Below are 18,836 nucleotides of genomic sequence, written 5' to 3'. Positions count from 1 at the left end.
TAGAGTACTTTCTTCCCTTCTGTCCAATGTAAGCCTTAGCAATATTTGTAAATGAAGGGCCTCCTTTTTTTTTTTGGAAGAAAGTGCAGTTGTCCTCTAAAAGTGAATAAAATACAGCCCAACTGGAGCAAATTAAGCTTAGTTGGCTCAGTTTCCCATTTCCTGCCTTTATTTCGACACACTTTTCTTCAGCTATCTATAAAATACGAACCATACCATAAGCAAAGTACTTTGAAAATCTCATGGCAAATAACCTTTGAATCAGCAGGTTATTTGGCTATTACAGAAATATTGCTTAAATGTTTGTGCTTTCCAGCCTTTCCATCTTTTGACTAAATCCTTTGAGAGTTCAATGCCTCCATCCAAAATGAAAAAGAGAAAATGAGAGGAGAGACAGGCAATCCGTATTTCTTGAAGAAAACAGGCTTGCTTCATACATAACATTAGTCAAAGAACACATTAACAAGAGGTTTTCCTCTTCCACGGTCAGCCTCAAAATCTTGAGGGTAAATTTTCCAGGGTAAATTTTCATATCCTTTCCATTCTAGACAAGCACAACACCAACATCTTGCAAGTAAATGCTGTCCATCAAGCCTGTTAAGACTAATGTAATTTACTATGCAATGGAAAATTGGTATGTCATTTTATTTACAAAGTTGCTAGTTATTTCAAAGACACAGTATTGCTGCAATAGAAAGGCAGTTTTGTTGATAGGGAAAAATGATTTATGATGTATCAGATCAGACACCACTTTTGGAGGAAGTCACTGGCACAAGTACACTGGGATCCCAGCTCCCAAGTGTGCCTAAATACAGATAATTCTATGCTACACTTATTCAGTGGTTGTGCTGCTGCTATTGTCTTCATCCTTTACTCCATTTTCCTTAGATGTGTTTTTCCCCCATGACTCAAAGGGACGAAAAGCTCTACTCTGCTACTTCTAGATAATGAAGAAGTGATAGGAAAGTGCTTCAACAATACCCTTGTGCTTTCCCCAGACTTCATGTCAACATAACAGGCCTTCTCCTTACTGATCTGACAACATCAGCCAGTTCAGAGGAGTCTCCTTCCTCCAATATTTCCTCACTGCTGTCAGATATAGTTAGCTAGCTCTAGCTGCAGTAGCACTACACAAGCAAGAGAGGGACAGCAGCTTAAACTAGGGATGTCAGCGATGTTTCCAAGTTTAGGCTCAGAAACTAACTGCAGGTTTGAAAAAAGATGTCTCCAAAGGAGCCCCCCAAGCTCTCTTCTGAGCTGATGCTGAGAAAGGTTAACTGCTTCTTTCATACCAGCCCTCCCAGACAGCTCTCCAAACTCCCTAGACATCCCAAAACACATCCTCTCTGGTAGCAGCGACAGTAGTAGTGGTGGCAGTGAGTAGAGGTTCCTTTCCACATGCGGCTAAGAGTAAAGTGATGTAAGAACAGTAAAGAGTAAAAGAAGAGTAAAGTGATGTAAGAATGTAAGAACAGCCCTGTTGGATCAGGTCTAAGGCTTATCTAGTCCAGCAGGGAAGGGAGAAGCTTTTTGCCATCTCCTCACGTTTTGCTCTGATGCATTGGTTCAAGAAGAAAAGCATGGTGCTGCTGGGATTTGTAGTCTTTTGTAGACAGGGGCTTCTGCAATGGCCCTTACAAGCAGCCTTTGGAAAGGCTATGATTCCTAACAGTCGTCAAGCCTTTCCTCCTGACATGCTGAGGAATTGTTTGTACCTGGGTCCACCAAGGCAGCTGGAGCTCATAAGGGAAGGGTTAAACCAGCAAAAAGCTGGTGCCAGCTGAAGGTTTATGTAGCCAACAAGAGCCCTGACCCTTCTTGGATTTGCAAGCTAACCCTACCCTAGAGGAAGCACCTGAGCTATCCACTCCTCCTCCTTCTAAGTAGATGCAACAGGTGGGAAGCTCTGAGCAACCAGAGGAACACTCCAACTTCGGAGCTCCAGGCAACTGGCTCTGGTTGCTCTGGATATGAGGGATCAGGAGGGCTGTCACTGGGATTGGGGATGCAGACTGAGGTGAACTCCCCCTCTTATTCTGGGTCAGAGTCTGAGCAAATCCCAACAGGAGTCAGCATGCCAGCACAAGGTAAGGAGGATGACAATTAGCCTCCCATCTCATCACTTTACTTCTGGCACACTGAGCACCAAGGCAATGGGGGAACAGGAAGCAAACCCCTCTCACTGCTTGCTGCTGCTGCTCCCACCACTGTAGGAGTAAAGGGCAATTTTTGGCAGGTGGGGAGCTAGCAGAGAAGACTAGTGGGAAGGAGATATTTTTAAAGCCCAGTATTGGAAAACTATCTAATTTGTTCTAAGGTGGGGGAGGGGAGTCAGTTCAATTTTGAATTCACAAGAGGGAGAGCTTGCCCATCACTTGCTTACACACAGCTTCTCAAAACCATGCTTTGCTTTCATTCCTATGACGCCATGGGATATTCTAATGTAAAAGCAGGTGGGCACTGCTTTTACATGTCAGGCAAAGTAAAACATAACTTTTTTTGAGCAGGGGGACTGACAGATAGGCACAGGTTAATTATATTCTGAACATAAGGAAAGAGTCAAGTTGTCCCAACAAAGCTACTGGAGATGGCTTCACAAACTGTCTTTCATTCTGACAAGAGCAAGGTAGAATGGTCACAGGTGGAGTGTTCTCCTCCTCCTCTACTTACTGTAATACAGTAAGTAGAAGGTAAAAACCTTTTTTATTTCAGAAGGTGTTTTTATTATTGTTGTTGTTGTTGTTGTTGTTGTTGTTATTATTATTATTACATTTTATATCCCGCTCTTCCTCCAAGGAGCCCAGAGCGGTGTACTACATACTTAAGTTTCTTCTCACAACAACCCTGTGAAGTAGGTTAGGCTGAGAGAGAAGTGACTGGCCCAGAGTCACCCAGCTAGTTTTATGGCTGAATGGGGATTTGAACTCGGGTCTCCCCGGTCCTAGTCCAGGACTCTAACCACTACACCACGCTGGCTCTCTTTTTACTGAATAAACATAGATAGGCTTAATTACGGACATTGACCGGTGCATATATACAGAAACAACCCTTTAACTACAGTGGCAGATACAATACTAACTATTCCTATACATTAATATAATCAAATAAGTTACTCAACTATATCAGTCAATATTTGTTGTAGAGCACTCATAGCTGTTAAATAGAAATTAGCCACACAGCCGTTTGGGCTGTGGCTTGGGAGGGCTAGGGGGGAAGTAGGATTGTACAAGCAGGGCTCTCTCTGGGCTTTGCCACACACATGCAATCCCACCAGCAATCCCACAATCCACTGAGCAAGCAGAGTGGTGCATTGGGGAAATGCCTGCTGCTGGGACAGGCATTTCCCAGCTCTATGTGAGCTGGCTGCCAGCAGCTAGGAATGTGCGAGCCGCTTCACTTCAAGCCAAGCTTGACATCAAGCCGGCCTGGTTTAGGTGGTCCAAGTTCGAACCCCCCACTGCCATCTCCAATGTTGCCACTTGCTTGTTATTTTTGTTTTAAATTGTTATGCTATACCTTTTTAGCTGCTTTGATACATTAAAAGTAGGATAGACATATGTTTAATAAGTACATAATAATAGGCAATAAATATATTCCTACCCAGGTGAATGATGGACATAATGTGAGCTCAGTCCTTCTCCTGTCTCCCATACAAGAGAAGACAAATCCATTCTTCCAGGTTTCCAGGAGCATCAGGGAAGGCAGAAGAGTTTATTGAGGCAGTTCACAGCAGGTCTGTGTGTCCTGATCAGTATTTGTATGCTGTATATATGAGCAGAACTTGAAGCACCAAAAGGGGGAGGCAAGGAAAATGGGAAACGGTAAAGTGGAGGCACACTTTCAGTGCATTATATACGTTCACTGCCACACAGGAGAGAGCTGTGTTTGATTTACTGGAAGGGAGAAAAAAGACTAGTCCAAGAGAGGGGAGAATTCAGAGCAAGCAAATGCTTTCACTAAAGCCTAGCTGGGTATTTATTAAAGTATGTAGTGGGAAATCCCTTAATATATGACAAACCTTCTGACTCCTAATTGGTGAAATATGTCTCGTGTCATTTGCTCTGCAGAACAAATTCAGCCTTGGTATTTGTTTGGTAAATGATCCTTAATGGCTTCTTCATATTCCTTTTGCACATTTCCCCTCAACTCTGTCAGCATAAAGATATCAATGGTTGTCTAGATATTTCCTGTAATTTGGGGGTATTTTTAAAAAGACACCATTGCATTGCCATTCATGCAAAATAAATTCATAAAAATTGCACCAACACAACATTGCCAGCCTCCTGATATTACAATAAAGCACCATACAGCACAGTGTTATCTTGTAACTTTGGACATTAAAAGAGCTGTAGATTTTCCTGATTCACACCTACTTGCAGAGTCTTTTCAGTGTTGTTAGCACCATTCAAAATTTCCCCATTATCATCAGGAAACAAGAAGCCACAGGACCTGTCAAATGCCCCATCAACTAATGCTAAGGAAATGTGCGCTACTGACAAGCTACCTTGTTAGTACTGAATGCTAATGAGCACTTGCTTGTGGAAGCCAGTCAGAGGAGCAAATGAATAGCCAAGTTTAAAACAAAAAACAAAAAAAACTCCCACTTCAATTTTTTTTCAAAGAAAACACAAGTAAGATACTATTATCTAATATGAAATAAACTTCATTGAGGAAGGGTTGCCCTCACTAACAAGTGAGAAACTTTTGATAGTCTCTTCATCTGCCCACGGACAGCTCTTGTTCTAATATTTTTTGTCAGGATGCCATGTACAAATGTCTCTCCTGCTGACATTTCATCTTGTATAACTGCTGCGCTGTGGCTGGTGCAGCATATAGCACCCTTAGTTCCTGAATGATTCTAAGAAGTTCAATTATCTGACCCTAATCCTACCTTGCTGCACTGATTACCATCAGTCAAGGGTTTGCATTAGTTATGGAGTGTTCTGTTGACCTAGAAGGTCCTTCAGAAGAAGGGATCAGATTACCTTTGTGAATTACTGGCTCCTGCTCATCTGATTGTTAATAGAGGTCAACTAATTCCCTTCAGTGGACAAATTTCCAGATATCGTATGTTTAGAAACCTATCATTTTTGAGTGGTAGTTAATAATGACAGCATCACAGAAATTAGAAGCAGCAATTGTATTTCAATTTATCCAGTCAAAGTCTCCACCAAGAATAGACTTACAAGCCATCTTCTCAAGTGAATCTCATTGCCTATTCATTGCAGTATGATCCCCAATTTAACCTTGTTTTAAATGCAAGGTGCTGTGTTTTTCACTCTAACTCATACAACTGGAAGTTTTACATTATTTTTAAATATTCCGAAACCTGTAAGGTGAGGATACTTTCAGTGAATTTGAAGTGCACATGTGTATATATATATAATTTGGGGAATTTCAAATAATTAATGTATGCCTTCATACAGCTCTTATCTTCTGCCTTTCTACCTCTAAGAGACCATTTCTATGTATGTTTACTTGAAAGTGCAACTCACTATCATCAATAGGCCTGACTCCCAAGCATAGCACAAACTTGCAAGCAAAAACGTTCAGATCACAATCATGGCTGGCATCTGAGTTTCTTGGATTTTGCTGTTAGAGAAGTGAGTGTCCAGTCCTGCATATACTGGTTGTGACCTTGTTGCCTCAATGCAAGGAACCCCTGTGATTCTTTCCAGTTGACTAACCTTGCTTGAACCAGGAAACTCAGTTCTCCTAGTGTTCTCCATTGCTACTTTCCTTTGCCTATATTCTTGCCCTGATCAATGGCCTCTCTGGATACCACAATTCAGCAAACCAAATATTCAAACCACATTCAAATATTAAGCTCTGTCTCCTCCTATGCCAAGAAAAACCATACAAATTCTTCTCACTGTTTGTTTCTGCCTTCTTTCCTTCTATGGTATCTTTAAACTCAGACAAGAGTTTAAAGATTGTTGTTTGATCTTAAACCTTTCACCTACTATCTCTCTCTCTCTCTCTCTCTCTCTTTTTTTTTTTGATATTAAATCTTACACCTATTTCTTGGAATTTTTTAAAATATGTTTTTCTCCCCTCTCTATTTCTCATGCGTACCTTGTCAAATTTAGACTATGAGCCTGTGGACATACACTCATCTGCCTCTTACTTATGTCCCTTATATATATTATATTACTTATGTCTCTTACTTATATATAAAGAAAAGTAGGCTTTCATGCACATATCATTACTGGATCAGGAATCATGGATGCACATTGGCTGCACATCCAGTTGCATGTCTGAATTCAGAGGTCATCTATCCATAAGTTTCGTTTCACTGGATGAAATTACAGTCTGACTCAACTAGTCATGCATCACATTTACACAAGTGGATTTATTTCAGGGTGCGAATGTATAGGTGTGCTTATACTGTAGGTTGTGGCTGACATCCTGGCTAACCAAGTGCTAGTGTTATGAGCAAAGTTGGGCAAGCATAAGAAAACCACACAGCTGCACAAAAAATGGGGATTTGTGGAATTTTGCTATTACACTCTTGTGCAAAAGTTCCCTTTAAAACAAATGAGACATGCCTCAGGTTGTGCAACTGTTGTGCAAGCACAAACATGCTTGCAGTGGGGCAACACAAGTCTGGAGCACAAGCAGCTAGAGCAACAGCTTTGAAGTACTGCAATGTCCTCTCAAAAGTGTGTTAGTCAGGGTGCAGCCACTGAATGTTAATGAGCGCTCATTATCAATGGTCATGCTCATTAGAATGTTTACCTTTGACAATTCTGACCTGGTTTGTTTTGCCTCAAGTCTTTTAATAGTGTTCTCCTGGCAGAGGCGTATATAGGGGAAATAGTGCCTAGGGCAAGCACTGAAATTGCGCCCCCTGTCCAAACATCTGACACCCATCTTTCAGATAACTTTACCATAATAACAGCTCAAAAATACAAGTCAAGCTTGTTAATCCTCTAATATTTCAAAAACTATTTAGCAGTGGACATAGGCAGACCAAAAAATGCTGGAAAACTACAAATTTCAGTATGCTGGGGCTCATGAAATACCCAAAAACTATGTGGAGGTACATAGTGCCAAATTAAATATGTGTACAGTGACTTAAATTAATTTTTTTTTTTACATGTAGCCCCTTCGGGGGGCTTCCTAAAGGCCGTGGGGGGGGTCTGCAAAGGTTCCCCATCCCCCTGCTGGCCTCTAGGGCCTCACAGGGACCATTTGAGCATGTGTGGTGACCATTTTTAAATTGTTTTTTTAAATGGCCGCTGAAAACAAAATGGCCAGCATGCATGCTCAAATGGCCTCTGCATGTCCTGGCATCTCCTGGGGCCTTACAGAGGCCATTTTGAGCACGCGCAGTGGCCATTTTGTTTTCAGCAGCCATTTTTTTTAAAAAAATAATTTTTGAAAATGGTGCCCCCCTTCAAGTGGCCTCTGCCTGCCCTACCCTAGATATGCCCCTGTCTCCTGGTACTATACATCTGAGTGAGTTATCTGCCCTTGACACCATGGACATGTCACTATAATGCCAGCGTAAGTTATCACTCTTCCTTTATAGTACCTGATGCTTTGTTCTAGATTGGGCCCCAATTTCATTCTGTATGAAATCCAAGCTGATGATTTGCTTCTGTAGCTGTGATATCTGAGGCACAGTCAAATGAGTATAAATTACACAAATGTCAAATTCCTAAAGCTTCTATAGCACACAATGGGGCCTTTACAAGCTCTTTTAGGGTGGCTAGCTTGATGGAATGTACAGAATTTACCAAAAAGCTACAGTCAGACAAGGAAGCAGGCAGGAGCAATGAAACCCTGATGTTGGATCAAGCAAAAGGAGAGCTGGAAAGAAAGGTTGGAGGAAACAGCCTTGTGTGTTCAGTGCTTATAAGACTGGGGAGGTGGCTTAATGAGGTAATTCTATGTCCTGTACTGTGTACCTGTTACTGCAGGCCTAGCATTTCCCATCAACCTATACAAGTTGTTTAAAAATACTTTCAGCAATTGGTGAATGGCAAGCAATAGTCACTTATTTTCGTTGCCTTACCTTTAAAACCAAGGAACTTACAAACTTCAACACCTTTTGTCTTTAAAGATTTGACTGTCATTTGACTGTCTAGGAGCTCACTAGACAGTCTTTCATGAAGAAAAGTTTGCTTATGGTTAAGCCAACTTGGATCACAGGAGATTAAACAAACTTCAAAATAAAAAAGGAACAGGAACAAAGAAAAAAACAAAAACAAGCCGTCATCGTGATGAGCTTTAAAAGAAGTTGGAAGGCTGAGCAAATGTGTCAAACCTGTTATTACTGGGATTTCGCAAAAGGATTTCAAAATACGGTGCTTATGTTTAAAAAAAAGCTTCTCAGGTGCGTGAACGTGCACCAGCAGGTGGATAATGAAAATCAGTGGAAGAACATAAGTGACACACTCAAATGTACTTTCCCTGTCTTCTCATATCACAGGTATATAAAAATATAGTTGTTCTGTTCTTAGTTTGGGAAATGTATTTTTGGTCATGTTTACGCCTTTCTCCTTGCTGTGTGAAAAACCCTAGTCTGCAAAACACTGAAAGCCTCCTGCAAGGTGATATGACATTCTGTGCTCATTACTGCAAGTTTCTATATACACAGGTGTGGGTAGAAAGATTTTTTTTAAATGGATAACTAATCTCAGTGGGAACTGAGGATCCTTTGGTTCTTAAGGCAGGGGTGAGGGCAGAAAGGAGAGGTGGGGGAGACATGAAATATGGGATAGAGAAAGCAACAGAAATATTTGCCAATTCATTGTCTCAACTCATGAACCCAAAGAGGTTTAACACCATATGCCTTAGTCTTGGATAAGATCTGTCCAGAGGTCAGAATCTAGATCTCCCTCTCCCAACTGGTTGCAGTATATGCTTTCATGTCCAGAGTATGATCTGAATCCAAATTAGACAAAATAGTTGCTCTATCTAAGGAGTTACTTAGAACCCACACCTAAGTCCTCAAATGTTTTGTTATTGAGTGACCATGCTGTACGGTGTATATATTTACGATTAGGTGTGTCATGCATGACTAGTTTTTATGAATAGGTTGTGATATAGTTTTTTAATATATTTGTGTCTACTATGAGATGTGATAGTATTAAAACATTTATGGATTAGTAGTATATACATATTATTTTGGATTCTTGCATTGCATTCATTGTGGCCTTTTGAATCCAAGTATCAATGTTCCCTTTTAATTGTGTTACAAGTTCCAAGGAACCATTCTCTATCAGCAGAATCCATTTCTTCCAGATCAGTGGGGACCCTCAGTCATTGTGCATTGGAGGCCCCTTCAATGGAAGTTACCTTGGCAGATGGCAGAAGCTCAGACGGCTGGAAGCATCTCAGGCTTTGTCAGTGCCTCCCAATTAGGCAGGGCTTGAGCCCCCTCCCAGGAAGAGGACACAGCAGCATGGTAGCTCCTTTTCTGAGCTGCTGCTGCTGCTGCTGCATCCCCCACCCCCATTAACTGATAAGTCACCAATGGACTCAGCAATTCCTCCTTCTTACCCCTCCACATCAACCAATTGACTTCCTCCTGGGGGTCCCTTCAAGGACCTCTACAAGAAAATACATTGGCTGATGTGGAGAAGGGAGAAGATAGCAGCAACAACAGACTGGGTCTCTAGATCTCAACAGCCAAGAGACCCATGCTGCCACTGGCTTCTACTGCCCCCTGCCCCCATCCATGCATGGATGGTACATTCCCTTGATGCCCCTGGGAAATTCACAGCTGTGGATGTGGAAGGTGCTGAGAGAAGCCTGCAGCTAAAATTCTTCTCCCAGCACTCTCCATATGGGGTCAGGGGTCTCAGGGTGCAGCTATAGGGTATTTGACAGTCCTGGGCCCCTAGGCCAATCACTGAAGGTAGGCCTGCCCATAAGTAACAACACTGATGGAACAGCAACCATGATTTATTAGGAACATAGGAACTGCCTGCCCTATTGCACTGGAATTTGGGCTCACCTCATAAGAATCAATGAATCAATCATTTCTGGGTTGCTTGAATTTCCTGAGTAATCTTTAGCCTGGCTCTTGCCTCTTTGTTTGGAAGGTAGGATGTGTGTATGTGCATATGCATGCACGGACGCACACACATGCATAAGCAATGCTATTTTTAAAATGTTTTATTAAATAATAAAATAAGGTGTATTTAAAAGGATAGGAAGGCAGGCACTGGAAATGAGGTAGATGGGGAAAGGAAGTAAACAGGAAATGGGACAGGTCCTACAAATGAATCAGGCTGGAAATGCTGATAAACTTGGAACAGGATAGATATGTTAATGGTGTTCTTCCACACTTCAAACCGTGGTTTGGACAGCTATTTGGACAATGGCCTGATTTTGACAGTTGTCTGTCCCCTGTCTCTTGCACATGCAATAAAGGTATTTGCACTTTTAGCACTCACTTTTCTACCCCTCCTGAAACACCAGGGCACCTTTCCCCAAATGCAAATAAAGGTGGCTTTTCTGAACCATTCCTCTACATGTGCTACAAATACTAGCTTAAACTAGCTAAAGTGGACCTACAATAATCCTTTGGCATTTTACTGTAAGTCAAATGGATTTGTTTTGTTTTAAATTTAGTGAACCTAAAGTGTAATTTCAAAATTAGGATAAAACAAGCTTTGGAGAATGGTTTTAAATTAAAGCATTTCAAGTATTGGTATACAGAAATGGTATAGAGAAGGTGTGCTTTCAGAGTCAGAATAGAAATGCATGAATTAATTTAACTTATTTGGATGCTTTGCACTGCATACTGTGGTCAGTTCTATTAAATTTCCTTTAATTATGCCTTTGGCAAAATACCATTTCAGATGATGGTACTTTACTTGTACTATCACATGTACCTACCTACCTACCTACCTATTCAGTAAATTAGAGATCCAGTTTCCAAAAAGATGATGATAATTATCTTCACTTTTTCTTTGTTTTCACAAGCTGTATGATATAAATACAAGTCAGTCACATAGCCAATGCTTTAAAAATTTAGAAAAGAACTGGAATGCTCAGCAGCATCATAGGAAGAGACAGCAAAGAAATAGAGAAAAAGAAACAATTTTCAGAAGCATGAACTTAAGAATCACAGCGGTTCTTGCCTCGCAGACTTTAGTTTGACATTTTCAACATGATGGATGTCTTGAACCTTTAGAAATCATTGTTTACAGGCCTTCAAAATATAGACCCGATGACCTGCTTTCACCTATACATATAGGGTGGTCACAGGTGACTGTTACACAGCAGTCACTTGTCAACTCTCCATGGGGCACATGGATATCCACCTGTTTGAAGCCCATGATAACACTAAAGGCAACTTGTATATACTCCCTAGATCCAACACTCTTCCACATATAAACCTCATCTTACTACTTGTATATATAATAATAGCATGGCTCTGTTTCCTACTGTTAGAGAACTGAGCTCAGTGGCTAATACAGATGTGTACCTAGGTAATTTTGGAGCCTGGACCTAAAGGCCTTTAGAGCCTCCACCCATTAAACATCATCCACTTACATACACACACACACACACACACACACACACTGTGACACACGCAGTATTTTTAACACGTGGGTTCCTGAGGGCACAAACAGCAACTGAACTCACGAGTATGTTAGAATATAAAACAGGTATATTTATGCAAGTATGCATTCGCAGAAACATTTCAACACACAACTCAACATATTCCCATCCCACATATTTCTTTCCCCACTCTGTTTCTAAAGCAGAGGTCATACTCAGCGCCTGGTGCAGGTCACAGTCATGCTCAGCCGCCTGGTGCAGTACAGGCCAGCAGCGCAGCACAGTAACCACACCACCCAGGACTAGAGAGGATTTGTGGGCCCCCAGGAGTATGGAGGCCCTGGACCTGGGCCCAGAAGTCCAGGGGTAAGAGTGCCTCTGGGCCAATAAGAACAGAGCCCCCTGTGTTGGTTCTGAAGCATTAGCAGTTCCCAGAAGGTTGACACAACCCTGTTCACTTTTAGAAAACATGCAGAACAAATATTTTTAAATGTGTTTTTGTTTGTTGTTGAAAATGGCTTTTAAAAATGAAGTATACATCTACTGTTATGGGGTTTCATAGTCTGCTACCTTGAATGTGAGACAATGCAGGTTATAAATGTTTTGTTATATATATATATATATATATATATATATATATATATATATATATATATATATAAAAACTGGTTTTTTGGATGTAAAAAATTTACCTCAGCATTTGGCCACAAAATACACATGACTGACTCATGTGCAGTCTACATGTGCCAGAAGGTTTGTTTATCATTGGAAAATGATCATCTAATCTGCATTCATCTATATAGGCTGGATTTAGAAAGTCATAATCATTCATATCAATGGACCAGCATCCAAGCTGATCTGCTTTTTTTTTTTTTTTTTTTTTAGTATCTTGACAGAAGCTTGGCAGTAACTAAAACCCCATTCCTAAACTGTGATCTCTAATATACTGATTGCCTGTTTTATTTTTCTATATTATAAGCTTCCTCATGTTGGCAGGGTATAAATATTTGAAGTAAAATGAAGGAAGGAGCAATCAGATTTTCATGAAGAATGTTAGCTCATTCATAGGTGTAGTATTGCTAACCAGCATGACTTTTGCCCTGTATCAGGTGTCATTTTTTGGCTGATGCAACTTATTAGAAATTTAATGTATCACATGAACCTAGAACTCTAAAGTTGAAATTCATATATTTTGAGAGCAATGGGTGTTTTGCTGTTGACTCCACTAAAATATGAACTTCTCCCAAAGACAGGCTCCTTCCTATCCTTTTCATTACTGCTTCCTGCCCTGGATATGAAGACTGAACTTAAGGTGGAAGGGAAATGTTATATATTTAACAAACATTCACCTCAGAAAGAAAAGAAATAGCAGGGAAAGCAATTTGAAAGGGTGCTTTATTACAGAAAGAATCGCTTTGGGAGAAAAGGGAGACTGTTTTAATCTATGAGGTTGGTCTGTCTATTTTGTCTGCAAATAATTAAAACCAGTGCATGTAGCCCTTTTATATTGCACTAAACAAAAGGAGCAATATTACCACACAAAGACACCAAACAAGTATTAATTAAATTGTCCTCATATAATGTGTTATGATCAAAATGGTGCTCCTCATAGTTCAGTGCTATACAGACTTCTCAGCACTACATATTCTATTTTTAATGTCTAATGACTCTGAACTGTTGATGTTTTCTTTGGATACAAAAGCTCTGCCATCATTCCATTTTGCAAGAATATAAAGTGGGGAAGCATCAGTTGAGATGAGAATGCATCCTGTTTGTGAATGCCTATGAACACTTCAAGCTGTCCTTCAAATTCTCAATGGGTTAAAAAGAGAGCTGCTGTTTGAAAGAAATCCTAACTGAAGAAAGATAGTTGTTGGCGGTAATATTCACTATTGCAACCTTCAAGTGTTCCACGGCTACAACCCTTAACTTGGTATGTTGCATACTAAAACAGTTTCCCCCAGATTTCTGACAGCTGAGTTTCTCTAAATTAAGATTGTATATATGCCTTGAATCAATTTTAACTTGATGTTGAAATTGTATATACTGCCCCCTTTTATTAAACAGCAGCCATGGGGCCCAGTCAGGATTGGAACCAAGGCAGGGGCGAAGAAAGAGAAATGCTTGCGCCTTGCTATGATCTAGATCTGGACATGAGGCTCCCCATGGCTGCTATCCACTCACAAAAGAAGCTGCCACATACCCAAACACCAAAAACATACATACAGCTTGTGAAAACAAAGAAAAAGTGAAGATAATTATCATCTTTTTGGAAACTGGGTCTCTAATGGCTATAATCTAGTTCCAGATTCAGAGGTATACAATTCCAGATTGTAGGGGAACAACAGCAGGAGAAGGGGCATGATTTCATCTCCTGCTTGTGAGTTCCTCAAAGACATCTGGTTGGCCACTGTGGGAAACGGGAACCTGGGCTAGACAGACCACGACCTGATTTAGCAGGTCTCTTGCACCATTGCCAACTGAACAAAAGAGCCACCTTTTAAAAGTGACAATTCTCTTTATTTAGCAGGGGGAGCGCAACTGGTTTATCTAATGTTTCCTTTTAAGATTGTAAGTCCTTTGGGGACAGGGAGCCATTTATATATTTATGTATATCTATGTAAACCCACTTTGGAAACTTTTGTTGAAAAGTGGTATATAAATATTAGTCGTATTCAGCCAGCATGGTGTAGTGGTTAGAATGCTGTCTAGGACCGGGGAGATCTGAGTTCAAATCTCTGGGCCAGTCACTTCTCTGTCAGCCTAACCTAGTTCACAGGGTTATTGTGAGGAGAAACTGAAGTATGCAGTACATCACTCTGGGCTCCTTGGAGGAAGAGTGAGATATAAAATGTAAAAATAATAGTCATCATCATCATCTTCATCATTAATAATAATGTTCTTTTTAGTCCCAAAAAAGAACTAAATAATGTTGTTTTTAGTCCAAAGTATCCACCCACAGAATGCCGCTTCCTTCATATCTCCAGGATTCACTGCTCTGGCCTCCATTCTTTCCTATCAGCTTTCAGTGATAGCAGGCTAGACATTAATTTCCATGTAGTTACAAAATTATCCAGTGGTTAAACGCTATGCTTGATAATATAAACTAGCCATATTATACTTTAAAGCATATATGTGGTACACATGTACTTTTCTATCACCAAAAAAATTACACAGTGTTTTTTTTTTACACTATTACACTAGCTGGTACAATAACACACAAACATAGAATCTGCAGACATTTCCATATCTTATGCCATCCAAACTGCTGGTGACCAGGAGGGGTCAGCAAATATGCATTCCATCATAAATTTTGACAAGAGAGCAATACAGTAACATCCCTAGTCAACCCCAAAAGGAGTGATGTCCAGTACAAAGTGATGATAGCCCAGGATAACATAGAACTTTCAAGCAATATTCTGTCCCTGCTGCAGAATTTCACAAATGTATAATAGCTGAATTATTTTTGTCTGTGTTCTGTTTTAAATCACATAGCTGTCAGATGCTAGTAGAATTGGGTTTGTTCATTGTACTGTGTTCTTGAGATAGACTATTGAAGATATTTCACTTGGGGGACCCATTTTGTGCCATCAAGCACCCTTTTTTCATACCAGAAAGGGTTTTATAAATTTTATAAATACTTTTCCTCTTGGTGTTGTGCAGGACATTAATTTAAGTACCACAGTCCCATTGCTGCTGCCCAACAGACAAGCATCATGTAGGTACAGAGGCTGTTCACACGAGCACTCCATTAACCCTGTTTAACTGACTATGTGTCAGCACTGACTGCTTTCAGCCAGTTCTGAGACACTGAGGGGTGCCCGCCCTTCACTGGGCAGGATACCCACAATGCACCACACACTTGAGCCTGCCCTTCACTGGGGGGATACCTACAATGCACCACACACTTGTGCAGTGCATTGTGAGATTTCTGGGGCCCAGGACAATGCATCCCAGCCCCCACAACTCCTTACTGCTTGGGGCAGCAGATCGTCTGGGCAAGCAATCCGCATGCCCAACAACTGATCATCTGCAGGGGGAGGTAAGCTTTTGTAGCTTCCCCCCCACCCCCATGCGCTCTCCTGCCTGGGTCCCTAACCATGATAAAGGGAACACAGTCTCCAAAGGGTAGATTGTTTAACTTCTTTTTTTTAAAAAAAACAACTACTTTATTCCAATGAATTCCAGAGAAGGTAACCTTGTTAGCCCATTGCACACAGGAACATAGGAAAGCTGCCTTCTAAAGAGACCATTGGTTTCTCTAGCTCAGTATTGAGTACATGACTGGAAGCAGTTCTCCAGAGTTTCAAGCAGGAGTCTTTCCCAGCACTACCTGGAGATACCAGAGATTGAAACTGTGACCTTCTGTATGCAAAGCAAATGCTCTACAACTGAGCTATGGCTCCGTCCCATTTGTAGTAGCAAAGGTCCTATAGTACATTCAACATTAAGACATTTATTGTGCGTACATTTTTGAGGAACAGAGTCCATTTCATCAGATGCATCTGACAAACTCTATTCCATTAAAGCCTATGCCGTAACAAGTTGGTCAGTGTTTAAGACGTCACAGGACTCTTTGTTTACTTTTGCTGCCAATTGTCTTGGCCATTTCCTAGTGTGGAAAGACAGCCCACATTTTTTTTCTGCTGAGTTTGCAACCCTGTCTCTTCCTTTACTTGTGCATCTTGGGCTTCTGCTTCCCTTCAAGTGGCACTTTGATAAATGAACTGAATGTGCTTGTTGCCATCAGTGACTGAAGTGGCTTAAGCATTCATACTTCCTGCCATCCATCAATGTGCAATAGTCATCAAATGTGCAGTTGGTATACTTCTAATAGACATAACAGCATTACTGAACTGTGGTGCCAAAGGACCACAGTGGTGCCAAGTTCAGTCAAAGAGGAACAGATCCGTTAAATCAGAACTTCAGATACGCAAAGAACAATTGTTAATCTGTAATTCTGATGTCAGATTTTAAAAACCATTTAACTTTAAACATTAAAAACAGTATACACAACACCCCCTCCGAAACAGAATAAAAACAAAGATGAAGCTAAAGAATTAAAAGGATAAGAATATCAGACCCCAGACATACACCTAATAATTTGTTAAGGGTCTAGGAGAAATGAATATTCCTGCCTATGGTCCCAAGCCATTTAGGGCTTTAAAGGTTAAAACCATAACTTTGAATTGGGCCCTGGAACGGACTGGGTTCCAGTGCAGCTGATGAAGCACTGGCATGATATCATCCAAACATCCAGTCCCAGTTAATAATCCTGCAGCCCTATTTTGCGCCAGCTGCCGTTTCCAGACTGTTTTCTAAGGCAGCCCCACGTACAACGCATTGCAGTAATCTAAGCAAGAGGTTACTAGAGCATGAGCAACTGCGGCCAAGCTACCTCTGTCCAAGTAAGGTCAAAGTTGGTATATCAGTCAAAGCTGATAAAAGGCGCTCCGAGCCACAGAGGCCACTTCAGCCTCTAGTGACAGTGCTGGATCAATTAGTACCCACAATTGGATTGGTGTTGGGGGACTACTGCTCAGCTCCTTGGCAGTAATGCTATGGGGTTCTGCAAGGTTAAATTTTTTCCTATGCTGTTTAACACCTACATGAAACTGCTGGCAGGGGTCATCAGGAGATGTGGCTTGAGGTGTCTCTTTTTCATCAGATGCAGGTGAAGAGGTGACTGTCGGTGCTTACACTAATGTGAAGTCCAACAAGCCAACATCTGGGAGGAGCTGCCCATCCATTGAACCTGACTTCCCCACATGCATTAGTTGCAAACATATGCGTTGGCCTAAATAATTGAAACTTTCACCAGTGTGCCATGTCGGATTGTGATTTGAGATCTTGGAGAAGAAGAAAGGCTGGCTCAGTGGGAGATTACATGCAAATGCTTTGTATGCAGAAGGTGGCAGGTTCAATCCCTGGCAACTCCAGGTAGGGATGGAGAGCTGGTGCTGCTCAATATAGATAACTCAGGACTTGATGAACCCCAGTGGCCTGACTTGGTATAACACAGCTTCCCAGGAGAACCAGGTTCAAATTTTTACTCAGCTGTGGAACTCATTGTGTGGCTTTGTGCAAGGTGCTAGGTCTTAGTTGAAGTATACCTCACAAGATTGTTGTGAGGAGAAAATGAGAATCCCATGTATCCCACCCTGGACTCCCTGAAGAAGTTCCATGTTACGTGTACCTATTTTCAAAAACTATAACAATACATTTTCTACAGTTGCAGAAATATTCTGTACATATTAGTAACAAAGCTCTTTCCAACCTAAAACAACATGTTTTCCTTTATAAGGATTCGATTTGCCCTTGCTGTGTATTTAGGTGACTATTGCCAAGCGTTGCATCAATGTTCAGTAATCTCATTTCACCAGACGAGGACAATTCTTGCAAACCAGTTTCTAAATGTTTTCTGGTAAAACCAAGGTGATGAACTATTGAACATTCAGTTCATTAGCTGTCATCCAACTTGACATCTCCATCTTTCAAGCAGTACTGCAGAAAATCAAAGCCTCACAGGACTGCACTTAAAATCTGGAAAGGGAACCATATCTTAAAAGTAACATGACCATGAAGGCTGCCTCTAAATGGAATTTAAAAGGTTACACTTTACAGCTAGTTAAAGGTTTGAGACAGAAAGCTCGTTGAAGCTACATGTCCCCATTAGTCATCTATCTCCCAAAATAATCAATCCTACATATGCAAATACATTTCTAGGAAGAACACATGCCAAGAGCATTAAAACTGTCCAGAAACATTAATCCTTTAAGTGGAAGCCTTTCCTTTTCATCCCCAATGACCAAAGACTTTCTGTAGTTACATCGTAATGGTGGAAACACACTCTGCCTGCTCAAGGACACTTGCATCTTATTTCACTGAGTCCTTCATGTGAAAGGGAGAACATCAGCTGTAATAGTGAGATATAAACCATACTATCTCTTCCCACTATATATATATATATATATATATGTATATATATATATATATATATATATATATATATGTATCCATATGCATATTAGCTGACATGAAGAACAGATAACAGCAGTTCTGAACCACTTGCCATGCAATGGAGGTAACATCACACAAGTGTGATTGCACCATTTTAAGCATTCAGGTAAGAGCGCTCTTGTGCAACATCATGGGCATTGTTTTAGACACCTGCTGCAGTTTGGACAGAACCGCCCACATTACTCTATTCAAAGGAACATAGGAAGCTGCCATACACAGAGTCAGACCATTGGTCTATCTAGCTCAGTATTTTCTTCACAGACTGGCAGCGGCTTCTCCAAGGTTGCAGGCAG

General features: G+C 40.9%; 1 protein-coding gene and 1 long non-coding RNA gene across 12 annotated transcripts in view; one reads left to right on the top strand and one right to left on the bottom strand.

Moving 5' to 3' along the window:
- The window catches only part of GRM8 (glutamate metabotropic receptor 8), a 791,912-nt gene that overhangs the window by 339,383 nt on the left and 433,693 nt on the right, over positions 1-18,836 (bottom strand). The gene's annotated exons all lie outside the window — the stretch shown is intronic.
- Positions 1,792-9,122, top strand: LOC128327689 (uncharacterized). Its single transcript, XR_008308741.1, has 3 exons — positions 1,792-2,087; positions 3,605-3,733; positions 8,069-9,122. It is a non-coding gene; the product is annotated as an uncharacterized LOC128327689 (long non-coding RNA).

Source organism: Hemicordylus capensis, chromosome 5 (assembly GCF_027244095.1).
Source record: "Hemicordylus capensis ecotype Gifberg chromosome 5, rHemCap1.1.pri, whole genome shotgun sequence".
Classification (NCBI taxonomy): Eukaryota; Metazoa; Chordata; class Lepidosauria; order Squamata; family Cordylidae; genus Hemicordylus; species Hemicordylus capensis.
Note: the sequence above shows the minus strand (reverse complement) of the source record. Positions and strands in the feature narration are given on the sequence as shown.